The sequence below is a fragment of the Lissotriton helveticus genome, chromosome 11 (assembly GCF_964261635.1).
Source record: "Lissotriton helveticus chromosome 11, aLisHel1.1, whole genome shotgun sequence".
NCBI classification, from domain to species: Eukaryota; Metazoa; Chordata; class Amphibia; order Caudata; family Salamandridae; genus Lissotriton; species Lissotriton helveticus.
The window spans coordinates 945,469,879-945,483,374 of NC_136072.1; the positions used below are offsets into that span (position 1 = coordinate 945,469,879).

The 13,496-nt window shown below is 44.7% G+C and overlaps 1 protein-coding gene across 1 annotated transcript in view; it reads left to right on the forward strand.

Annotated features, from left to right (window-relative positions):
* Window positions 1–13,496, forward strand: part of PITPNB (phosphatidylinositol transfer protein beta) — a 463,503-nt gene that overhangs the window by 264,104 nt on the left and 185,903 nt on the right. The gene's annotated exons all lie outside the window — the stretch shown is intronic.

The following is a 13,496-nucleotide window of genomic DNA, read 5'->3' on the forward strand; positions in this document are numbered from 1 at the left end:
GTCACACAGGAGCTCGGTGCTATGTATGTTTGATTGAAAGGCAGGTTTGTGTCACAGAATTCATCTAGTAGAGCTAGTTCTGTGCTAACCAAATTATGTTGTCATGTAAAAGTTGAGTCTGCATATGGCCATAAAAGGTATAAAATCTTCCTAACTAGTGAGTGTATTTTATCAGTGAGCACCGTGACTGCTATTCTCTTGTAAGTAGCCTGCCACCTTTTTGATCTCCAGACACTGCATGTGTGGTTGTGGTAAGATTCGAGATAGTTGGTTGATTGGGGCAGTTTTGAGTGGGAACATTCTCCTGAGAGTTGCCGTGTCTGCAAGTGGGCTCTTGTGAGGACTCAGTTTCAGAGTGTTTGTAGTATAGTGATGCTGTTAATGTAAGTAGTCCTGCACACAAAAGAAGTGGAGAAAACAAGACTTTAAACATCTCACACACAGGAATGATTGTCTGGGTATGGGAAATGTGATGGATTATCTTCTGGCGAACTGTGGAAGAGTAAAAAAGAAACTATGCCAGTATTAGGAATCCTATTGAAAAAGCTAGAGAAGGTGGAAATGATAGAAGGTATATACCACGGTGGAGTCCCAGCTGAAGAGAATGGAGAACAATGTGGCGAGGATTAGGACCTAGGTGAAAAGACAGAATAAAAGTAAATACTCTTGCAGCATAATCCAGGAGTCTTGTTAAAGATTATAACAACTCATTTGTTGGTTGTTTCTACCAATTTAACCACCCTGTAATTTGAATACATCTGCAGTGTGATCCCAGGTAGAATTATTTGTGAATTTCAGCAGTAAAAGCACGTCTGTTTTGCTTTAACTTCCCCCTTGTTTCTCTCATTGCCTAGTTTCTTTCTCTGAATCCTACCGCCCTCAGTCGCTTGGTTTATCCCTCTGTTTAAATTTTGTTTATTTTCATTCGCTTATTTAGGCTTTTTTTTTGCTTTTTAAAATAGCGAAGCATTGTAGTTTATGTGCAAATTATTTGCAGTTGTTTGTTTGCTTAGGATTCATTTGTGTCTTATATTTCTAATTAATTATCCACTTAGGATCTCCCACAGACCCATGCCAGCACCACATCGTTCACTTCAGAAACCAAAGGATTGGCCAGAATTCGCCACCTTACTCAACTCTATCACCACCGCTATTTTTCCCGATGCTAGGAAACATGTCAAAGTCAGACCTCTACTCAAAAAACCCTACGTCATCCCCAGCGAACAAAAAACTATTGGCTAATCTCCCTGCTGTAATTCCCAGCAAAGGTACTGGAAAAGATCATCAACAATCAACTCATGACACACCTGGAGTAGAACAAGCTACTCGACGTCTCCCAATCCGGCTTCTGCAGCAATCACAGCACTGAAACCGCCCAGATCGCAGCCACCAATGACATCCAAACCCTCCTCAATCGAGGAGAAACAGCAGCTTTGATCCTCTTCAAACTCTCAGCAGTCTTCCACACCATATTCCACCAAACCCTGATCAAAAGACTTCACCACATCAGCATCCAAGGGGATGTGCTCAGATAGATCACCTCCTTCCTCACCAGAAGAACCCAGAGGACCAACCTCCTACCTTTCACCTCTGAATGCAAGGAGATCACTTATGGTGTCCCCAGGGCTCATCCCTCAGCCCCACACTCTTCAACGCATATATGACCCCACAGGTCAACATCGTCTGAACTCACGGTTTCAACATGATTTCCTACGCCGACTACCTCCAACTCATCCTCTCACTCACCGACAACCCCACCTCCACCAGAACCAGCTTCCACAGATCCATGACAAACATCACCGACTGGATGAAGAACTGCCTGCAGCTGAACACACACAAGACAGAAGTGACGATCTTTGGCAACAGCAGCAACACATGGAATGACTCCTGGAGGCCTTCAGACCTAGGACCTGCACCCACTCCCACCGACCACACCAGAAATTTTGGAATCCTCATTGACAACAAGTTCACCGTGTAATCACAGCTCAACGTTTCTCTTCCGCCTGCTTCCTCACTCTGCGCAGGCTACATATGATCTTCAAGTGGCTACCCTTACATACGAGATGCACCGTGACACAGGTCCTCATCACATGCTAACTGGACTACGGCAGTGTACTCTACGTAGGAATCACTACATACCTCCTACGGAGACTTCAGACCATACAGAACTCTGCAGTCAGACTCATCCTTGGCCTTACCTGACGAACCCACATTACACACCACCTTCGGCAACTCCACTGGCTCCTCGTACAGAAGAGATGCCAATTCAAGCTGATGACCCACACACACAACGCTCTACACAACCAAGGACCAGCCTACATTAACCACCGCCTGAACTTCCCCCAATCGTTGAGAAGAGTACGCTCCGCCTCCATTTTACTTGCCCATACTCTCTGCATCTCCCGAAGCAGAAGTTGATGACGCTCCTTCTCCCACATCACAGCAAAGACCTGGAACAGCCTCCCTACGCATCTCTGGACCACCACCTCGCTTCCGGAATTCCGAATGGCCCTCAAGACCTAGCTGTTCAAATAAACATCTGGGACCAGCAAGCGCCTGGATATCCTATCAGGTGATTAATCATGCTTTATAAATCCTGATTGATTGAAATATCCTACATCACCAGAAAGTATGTACTACTGGAATATCAGGGCAGAGTACAGTACTGAAACTGTAACCTTAAAAATACTAGATGACAGAGACTTCTGCTTTCTTGTGGTGTTTGACCAGCTCACTGGCCTTCAAAACAGTCGACGATAGTAATACAATATAGACCATGGAGTGGTGCATGAAGTTCCATGATTAAGTCTTGAGTTAGCTCTCTTCCTTTAACCCCTTCCATGCTAATGACAAGGTCAGCTCGTCATGCAGTGCACTGGAGCAGTGCTTATGACGAGCTGACCTTGTCATGAACAATGGGATTTTCAATCAATCAGCACCCAGCGGGAATTGCCTTAGCACCAATGTGGTTAAACTTTGTTAAACACATACTAGGTAAGGCAATGGTGCCTTGTGGTATGACCCAGGGATCAATTTGTTGTCCCCTGTTCATCCTTTGAGCTCACTGTTCGAGATGGTGTGGTATCCATCCACCACTATTTGGGCAAATCCCAACTATACATAAGAACTTAATTCACAACATTTCCCTCTCCCGTTACCACCATATCAACCCATAATCCTGATGAAAGGCAGTTTTTTTTGTTTGAAGTCTCTCACAATGGGAATTCCTACTCTTCTCCCACAAATATAGCAAATGACTCAGCCCTGATGGAAGACCTCAAAGTGGGACGTTTCAATTCATCAGTGATTGTTGGAAGTCACTATATCCTTTATTCTTTCATCCCATACAAATTTTCATTTAAGGTATTTTAAATATATCAAGCCCTTGTTTCACCCACTCCCCTAACCATAGCTGCCCAAATCTGAATAATATACTGATCACTTAAATGTAATCTTGCCTGAGTCCTATTAACAATATTCCTTGTTCTAGCAAGCTAGGGTAAACCCCCTTGAGATGGGCACTTATATTACCTAGTTGGGAACCCCTGCCCTTCAGGAGATATAACCTATGCACCTTTCACACAGTCTGTTTAAAAGTGAGTGTACACTGTACAATACACGTACCAAGACTGGGATGCTGACAGGACTTAACCTACCGAAGATTGCAGGCCAGTGATCCAGGCAATAACCTTTCATCCATTTTCCTTTTTAGAGTTAAGGAAGTGGAAAAATGAAAATCAAGTTTCCCGTCCTAAAGACAAAAACAGTGCCTTAGCCTTCTGGAAGATCCGTTTTATGATCGAGTTAAGCCTTGTTCTCTATGCATTCACCTCTGAAAATTGACCAATGAAATATTCTGGTGTGCATGAACATCACCAATAATATTTGGTGCAATAGCCATTAATGCATGAAAGGCTGACCGACCCTTTTGGAAGATACTGAGAAATTTCCTAGTTATCACAAAGGAAAGTTTCAATTCTATTAAGGACGCGGAGGCGAGGATTTTGCTAGTCCTTTCTCCATTTTATTGGACAGCAAAATAGAAGTAATAAAAGAAAAAACATCAAAACCATAGACTACCCTAACCAACATGGCAGCGGTAGTCATGGTAGCACATCAACCAATAAGAGTCCATGAAGCAGCATATAGGGATTCCCAGCCGGTAGTCCTTCCTCTTTCTTGGGTGCTGCCGTAGGAAAGAAGTCATCAACCACTAGACCGCCTTTTGATCGGAACCTAGGGAAGAGAAACAATAATAATATCTTGTCCAGAACAATGTTGAACAAAGTCAAGAACATTGCAATGGAGTAAATGAAACAATTTGCAGTAAAAAGAAAAGCATAATTGAACAGTAATCCAATATGTACATTAAGACATAGGAAAAAAAAGATACTTCCCTCAGACGAAGAAAAAAAATCATCAGAATCTGGTCTTGGGAGGGAAGGCTCGATAAAGCCTGGGTGGGAAAATCCTCGCCTCCGCGTCCTTAATAGAATTGAAACTTTCCTTTGTGATAACTAGGAAATTTCTCATTCTATGTCAGGAAGCGGAGGCGAGGATTTTGCTTGTTCAAAGCTTACTCACCACCAGAGATGCAGCCTCATGGATTTGTTTAAAGTAGAACTTTTTAAAAGTTGAATCCGAAGACCAATCCGCTGCATTCATAATATCTTCCAAACGTCCACCTACCTGTACCGCCTTGTAAGCCATTGCACCTCTAGTGGAATGAGCCCCAAAGTCAGAGATATTAATTCCAGCCTCGGACATAATCCACCTGACCCATCTGGCAATGGTGGGAGAAGAAATTGCTTTAAAAGGTTTTTTAATCGCAATAAGCAACTGTCTCTCGCCCGGAGGGCGGAATTCAAGAGTAACATCCTCATAAGTTTTGAGGCAACGAACCACACAGAGCTTTGGAGAATCTGGAAATGCCGGATAAGAAACAGACCTGGTATTACACTTAGTTCTTCTAGCAATTGTAAATGTAACACCATCCGGGGTAAACATTCTGGCCGAAATGTCCAGAGCACGAACGTCTGAGGCCTGTTTACAAGAAATCAGGCAAAGAAGAATCGCCAATTTAGCAGAAAGTTCCTTACGTGAAAGGTATTGATTATCCTGCCAGGAGTTGAGGAAATTCAAAACAACATTAACATCCCATAACCCAGAATAACGGGGTTCTGGGGGACGTGAAAGGCAAACCCCCTTGAGGAGTTTACAAATCCAAGGATGCTCACCCACCGGAGAGCCATCAACAAGAGCATGACCAGCGGAAATTGCAGATCTGAAAGAATTAATGGTGCTATATGCCAACTTCCTTTGAAAAAGTTCAGCGAGGAAGTTAATCACGTCAGTGACAGCTGAGCCCACGGGATCCAGGTGTTTTGCCACACACCAACTAACCCATCTGTTCCACGCTGATCTATAACGTTTAGTGGTGTTAGGTGCCCAGGCTCCTTGAATGAGGAGCTCAGCGTCTTTCGAAAGTGAGTCGCAAGACCAACGTCCCCTGAAATCCTCCAGGCCATGAGATGTAGATGGCCTTGGAGAACTAGAGGATGCGGGTGACCCAAAGGATCCGTCAGAATGAGATCGAACGACGGTAACCGAAGAGGTCTGTCCCAGGACAGTTCCAGAAGAGAAGGAAACCAGCATTGAGCTCTCCAGATTGGAGTGATCAAAATCAGAGATGCTCTCTGTCTGCGGACCTGAGCTGCTACCCTCTGAATGAAAAGGAAAGGAGGGAATGCATAGGCTGGAAACTGGGACCAGTCTTGTAGGAAGGCATCCACTGCTTCCGCACCCGGATCCGGTTTCCAGCTGTAAAAACGGGGAAGTTGGGCGTTCCATCTGGACGCAAACAAGTCCATCACTGGCAGACCCCAAAGGTCCGAAATCCTCTGAAATATCGACTGATCCAGCCTCCAATCGCTGGCATCCCGAAAATTTCTGGATTGCCAATCCGCCACAATGTTCAGATCGCCTGGGAGATACTCCGCCGTGACCGAAATCTGACGAAGAAGGCAGTAATTCCAGAAGTCCTTTGCCAGATCCGCTAGGACTTTGGAATGAGTGCCGCCCAGACGATTGATATATCTGACCGCAGTCGTGTTGTCCATCCGAAGAAGAACACAACAAGAGACCTTGGTCGTGGTGAAACAGCGAATTGCGAAAGAACCCGCAAGGAGCTCCAAGCAATTGATGTGGAGGTGAAGTTCTTCCTCCGTCCACCTGCCGCCCACCGAGAGGGATCCGCACCGGGCACCCCAACCCTGGCGACTGGCATCTGATTCGATCACAAGATCCGGACGGGAACCGAAAATCGCCTTCCCGTTCCACGCATCCATGTGATCCAACCACCAAAGAAGTTCCGATCGGGCTTCCAAATTTAAGGAAATCAGCTCCGAATAAGTGAGACCCTTGCGAAGGTGAAACGCCTTTAGTCTCTGGAGAGCCCTGTAATGAAGAGGGCCTGGAAAAATGGCCTGGATCGATGAGGACAGTAAGCCCACAATCCTGGCTAATTGACGGAGAGATATCCGATCCCGACGGAGAACCTTGCGAATCTCCTTTTTGATCTTGGAGATCTTTTGGGAAGGAAGATGAAGCGTTGCATCCGTAGTTATGATCAGAAATCCAAGGAAAGTCATTTCCTGACGAGGAATTAAATCCGACTTCTGAGCATTGATGATGAAACCCAGTGATTGAAGAAGGGAAATTGTAACCTGAAGGTGATGAAGAAGGAGATCTTTGGACTGGTTCATTAAAAGAATGTCGTCCAGGTAAATTATTAGGCGAATCCCCAAGGTACGGAGATGTTCCACCACAGGGCGCAGGAGTTTGGTAAAACACCAAGGTGCTGAGGAAAGCCCAAAGGGGAGCGTACGAAATTCGTAAACCTGATTCCTCCACAGAAACTGGAGGAACCGACAATGAGGAGGAAAGATTGGAATCGAAAGGTAAGCATCCTTCAGATCCAAGCGAACCAACCAGTCGTTTTGCAACAGAAGGTCTCTCAAAAGATGGATGCCCTCCATCTTGAAATGCCTGTAAATCAGCCATTCGTTGAAGGAGCGGAGATTTATTACCGGTCTGAAACCTTTGTCTTTCTTCTCCACTAAAAAGATATTGCTGAGGAAACCTTTTGGATGAAGAAAAGAGGGAATGATTGCGCCTTTTTGCAACAAAGCCTGAACTTCCAAATCTATAAGTTCCTGCTCTGCGCTTGAAAAAGTTAGAGGGCGAGGGCGAGAGAGTTGAACAGGAGAACCGTAAAACTCGATGTGAAACCCCTGAACTGTTTCCAGAACCCAAGAATCTGAAGTTATCGACGACCAGGCCTGGGGAAACAACGCTAACCTTCCCCCCATTTGAACCAGAGAAATGATGCGAAATCTTACCATTAAATCCCTGGGATTGGACTGGTTGCCACCACGTCCCCTGCCTTGGCCTCTGCCTCCTCTGGAAGGGTAAAAGGATCCCTGACGTCCGTCATTCCAGCCGTTGTTTCTTCTGGCTTGACCTCTATTGGGGCCTTGTTGGAATTGGCGGCCGGAAGAGCGACCCCTGCCTCTGCCGGCCCCGCCAAAAACCTTCTTGGGAAAAAACTTCTTCATAGAAGCTTGTGCTTTGTCTAGAGCAGAAAAAGTAGCAACGAATTTTCCTAACTCCTTAACAAAGGGGTCCCCAAACAAAGCACCTTGCGCAATCGGACCCGCCTCTGAAGACGACAACTCTCCCAATTTTGGATCAATTTTAAGCAACAAGGATCGTCGACGCTCCGCTGATAGCGCACAATTAGCGTTGCCAAGAAGGCACATAGCCCTTTGCGACCAACCAGCAATATCATCAACCGAAAGAGGCACGCCTGACTCTTTAGAGCGTTGGGCTAATTCAATTATTTTCGTCAGAGGACCAACTACATCCAAAAGTTTATCTTGACAGGCTTTCCAAGATCTATCTATACCCTTCTTAGGGTCCTTGATATACTTGGCAAAGAAAGTGCACAATTTCGGATCAATTTCAGGAGTGCACGCCACCCTGAAGGGAAGAGAAGGGCGTGGGCACTCAGAACGCAGGCGTAAACGTACATCCTGAGGTAAAGGTTGTCGAAGCTTAGCAGCGACATAGTCAGCAGTAGACTGTTCAGGAAACCATTCTGATGACCTGGGTCTAAAAATAGTAGATGGGTCAAACATATCAGGAGGAACAAGATCACCGTCTGAAAAACTAGGAGCACTAGGTTTTGGGCGCCAAGACCTGCTCGCATCTGAAAAATCCTCTGAGGAAGCATCCTCATCCTCATCTACATAATCGTCCTCATCATCATCTCCCTCATTGGGAAACCCTTCTTCCGGGTCAAGGTCCTGGGTGGCAAAACCACCAGTCTCACCGGGTGAGTCATCCCCCCGGTAGGGTGCGCTTCTTAGCGTGTGCGCACTCTTACGAAAGACTTCAGATAATCTGTTGAAGCCGTCCAGGTGTCCCGCGTCACGCTTCCTGGCCGTACGTGGTAGAGCACAAGGAACACCACTGGGCCCTGCCCCGCTGTCCCCAAAAACACCTGAATCAGTCTTGAACACATGGGCAGACAGCTTATTGACGCTGTCCTGCAGAGGTGCCAGAGCCTGAGCTATCGCAGAAGAAAGAAGCCTGTCCACCTCTGCAGGAGGGCGCGGAAGGGGCAGCTGTGGCTGATCATTAGAATTCGCCACCACAACATTAGAAGGACTGGACTGCATTTTAGCAGAAAAACTGGTACCCATAAAACAAACACCCCAACTATATATAAGGGGAATCCCCTCACACAGGTACCACACAGGCTAACACTTTAAATAAAGCCCGAAACTCAAATATACTGACTGAAAATAAATGGCAATTTATTAAAAAAAAACAGTCAGAATTATAATTCTTGCCGTCAAACACGGCGTCCGTGTGAGGAGAGAGGCAAAAATAAACGAAGCGCAAAGCCTCAGCGCGTTTACATACCAGCGCGAAGAGCGCTGAGGAGAACAGCCGGCTGTCAAAAGCCGACACCAGGACTGCGCACGCGCTTAGGAAAAACGCTCGGGCACAAGCCTACCGCCTTAAATACACAATCAAACAGCCTACAACAAAGGCAAAGTCAAAGAGTAATCTTAAAATATCAAAACAAAGCTGTCAACATCAAATTTAAAACTGCCACGACAAAGATCAAGATCTGAAGTAAAACGTGACTTATCTTGCCGAGGCAGCAATGGAGAAAGAGGAAGGACTACCGGCTGGGAATCCCTATATGCTGCTTCATGGACTCTTATTGGTTGATGTGCTACCATGACTACCGCTGCCATGTTGGTTAGGGTAGTCTATGGTTTTGATGTTTTTTCTTTTATTACTTCTAACTTGCTGTCCAATAAAATGGAGAAAGGACTAGCAAAATCCTCGCCTCCGCTTCCTGACATAGAATTCAGATGACGAGAATTTACTGCCATCACAAATATCACACTGGCTGACAATATTTAAATGGAGACTTCTATAAATGGTAAACAGATGCTGATTATTGAAGTTTGGGGACCAAGGTGAGACTCCGGAGAACAAATCTTTCTTGTGGGTCATCTCAAACTCCCATTGAGCGGAGAAGCTAACTTAGTAGAGTCAAAACACGACAAAAGGTAATTGGTTAGGGCCTTACTTCCATTTGAGCATTTGAGGAAGAAACCGCCTTTTTCCTCAACAAATACTCTCATACAAACATGTTCAAAATAGGACTGAAGCACAGAAGGGAATAGTTTTTTTTGTAGACCCCAAGCACCTAAGGAGGCCTCGTGTATGACGTAGATGTCAAGAGCTGATTGCAGTCTTGATTCCCAAAATGCCACTTATAACGGTCTTTAAAATCACTAATGAGTAAGTCACGTTCCAAGCTGACAATTTCAGTCAAAATAACCTTTGGACATAAAAGAAATATCAAGGAAGAGGAGATGAGCATCTGGCAGTCTGCCATCTATTTGACAGCAGGAAACCAAAAGACACCTTATCTCAAGGGGAAACATAGTAAAGCAAAGTTGAGGACCTTAGACCACTAAAGGTATAGTGCACTGATCCCCTGCACCAACCAATTTCTTGACAGGGAGCAGAAATTGGACTGTTGCCCTGAGTTGAAAATTATGATAGCCAAGATATCCAGAGAAAAGAACACTTTAGTAACACTTAGGAGGAAGAGAATAATATATTTATCCATCTGAAAAGTGCCTGTAGGGAGACAATTAGGAAACCAATTGTATCTCCAATGTCTCAACTCTCCAATGTCTCAACTTGTCATTTCTAACAGTTTGCATTCACACAGCCATGGCTAAAGTTGGTAACTTAGCCCCTGTAGCATAGCAAAGGGCTGATTGTCATTCCATGACTCCAGAGACTAATGACCGAGAACATGTCTGACCAATGGGATCAGATGAAAGCGAGACTAAGGAACAGCTACTTGCACATGAACCCACTGCCTGACTGCTACTCATGGGAACATCAAAAGCCCACTCAATTAGGCCATCTGCTTCACTGTCTGAGGCAAAGGAAGGAAAAACTTACCTGAGCTCTGCAGTGCATTGCTATATCAGCCTGCTGTTATGAGACGATTGGTACGGATTTCCTGAAAATTATCACCATCCATGATCAACGAAAAAGCAACACATCTTCTGTATGTCCATCATTGCCTGAGCTAAAGAGGATGCCTGGATCATATCAGCGTTCCAGATGCAGGTGAAAATGTATTCCTGAGTCATGGACCACTGCAGAATTCCATACTTTTGTAGTTTATCATGGGGGCCATCTTGAGCCTGAAAGGCTGTACCCTGGACTGGAAATGCTACACCTCATCTATGAGCCTGAGGGACTTGTGATGGCTTTTCCCAATGAGTATGTGGAAATTTGTCTCTCAACGCTGACAGCCATTTAGTACTCGACATCAGGGAAGTATTTTCTCTAATGGCTCTTCCTTACATGGAATTGATCACACATCACAGTTTCGAAGTCAAGTACTCGACATGGATCATAAGAAATTCTCTGAATTGTGAGGTATGGAGTTATTTGGATTTCAGATACCAGAAGGAAGATAGTACAGAATCGTTAGACGATGTACTTCCCTCTAGGTCAGATATTTAGGGGCCTGAGAGAGATTTCTGCCGCATTTGAGAAAAAAACCTGGATCTAGCCACAGCTATACAATTTCTCCCTTTAATGGAACTGGCCCACTGGTATAGTAAAGAATGCCACTTTTCTTCTGTTGATAGATGATTCTTGGAAGTAATTACTGCTCTATACTAGGAGTACCCTCTTGGAATATATTTGTTGTTACCACTAAGACTGTTGTTGCCAGGATGGAGCTAGGTGTTGTGGCTTGAAGTAGAGAGGCTGGCATTCTCCAAGGCTTGCTTCCTATTCTCCCCAAGCTGTGACTCTGATCTTCAGACCAATGAGTGCAACCTTGAGCAATTGAAATTTCTGTACCAGGTCTCAGAGCCATAAATCTAATCTGGCTGTACTGGTCTCAGTGTGGACAAAGGAGCAATTTTCAGTCTAATGCACTAAACAGTAAACACCGGAATGTGTTTTTTCATCTGCTTAACTAAGATGGTGAAATCCAACCTCTTTCACAGCTGATGAAAAAGAATAAAAACCCTTCAACAAGACTGTGCCTCGTGACATACACAGCAATGTAAATGGAAAATCCAGCTGCCTCTACTATTGAAAAAGCGGAAGGGTGTAATACGTGGATTTTTCTAACCATTTCTTAATTTACAAAGGTACTGATTATCAAATCAAAAGCAAGTGAATAAACACACTTATATGTACCAAGGAACATATAAACTATAGCTATAGGTAAAAATAATGTGTTAAACATGTTTAGTTCTCTTCATAGATAAATCTGGGATGTTGACCAAACCTGTTGGTCTTTTTGAGAAGTAGTAAGTTGGCCCCTCCAAACACAAGGGATACACCTCTCTAGAAGAAAAGGTGAAGACACCAGTGCAGGATGCTATAAGGATCCTCCGATTTCAGTATCAAGGGAGAAATGTAAAACAGCTGACGTCAAGGATGAAGAGGAAAGAGTTACAAGATAGAATGTAGAAATTTAGGGAAATCATAGAAACATTGAAAAAAATAGGATGGAAATCTCTGCTAGAAAGCTGAAAGCCTTTGTGGGAAGGCAGGTGGAAGGGAGTGGGGAAATTACCCTGAAGAGTTCAGGAAGGGAAAATGGAATGGGAACATTTTGTACTACATATGGCATTGCAACCACCCTTCTAGGCTTAGACTCTCTACATAGTCCTAACAAGGCAGGGACATTTGGGAGTGAGCAATGTAGAAACAGAAATCACATCATAGCACCAGGTCCCTAATATGGATGGAAAACCATACCACCAGCTGTTAAAAGTACTACAGCCTTTCTTAAACCACTTTTCCCCTCTTTAGGGACATTCTCCACAAATACCTTTGCTGCACTGATCTGGATCAAGTCTGCCACACTGTCATTCGACCTCCCTCAGGTGAGCTTACACAATGACTATGCTATCCTAAGCTTCCTGTTTTTATCATGTGTATTTAATATGGTCATTAAATTTCACTCTTGGGAATAATAAGATTCTCTGTTCAAGATAAAACGGCTCCATTGTCATAACTGTCATCTTCAAGACTTGTCTTGAGAGCCCCATCCTCTCCCTCACTGCTTTTATCACTGTTAACAGATGGTGTGAGAGGGGGGGGGGGATTCTCGGAATTGGGAAATTGTTCCTACCAAAGAAAGGTCTCTAGGATATCGATCTATTCAGAGTTTCGATCTGATCACCTCAGGGACCCTAAACACTCTCTTCTGACAGGGCTTTCCAGGCCTTCAACCAGGTTCTGACACCGCACTGTCTCACATGTAAGCATAGCCGCTTCAGTACCTCCTTCTGAATGTGCTTTTAACCGCATGCGTGCAGCGGTTATTTTTGCGCTGCGCGGCTTTTTCCCAAAAGCCGCGTTACATGACGAGCCCAGCTCGTCATCAGCGTGCGAGCGGCACGACTCATGACAAGCTCAGCTCGTCATGAGCGCCGAAGGAGTTAAGAGGAATTTCATCATTCTGCTGCCTCCTGTGCTTCCATCTCTTTTTGGCATCTACTACTACAAGCACAGTATACGGTCTGATTTTCGACTGAAACATTTTGGTGTTGCTTTATTTTTTGTCTGCTCAATCAGTTCCTTTCATTGATCTGTTGAAAGAGCCTCAGGCGTTCCAGTCCCGGGCCATCCAAACAGAGTTCTCTTTTTGGTGTTTAGACTCTTACTCTTAAAGGATAGCTTCTGACCCCTCCACTTAGAGGATGGGGAGATCTGCAACATATAGAAAAGAGTCTCTTTCCTTTCAACGCTTACTATATCCTTTGTTAGATGCACTTATCAAAAATACTCTTAGCTTCCAGTACAACCTCTTTGCTGAGAGTTTCTCATTGTTTTGTCAGCGTGCTGTTCCAACTGCC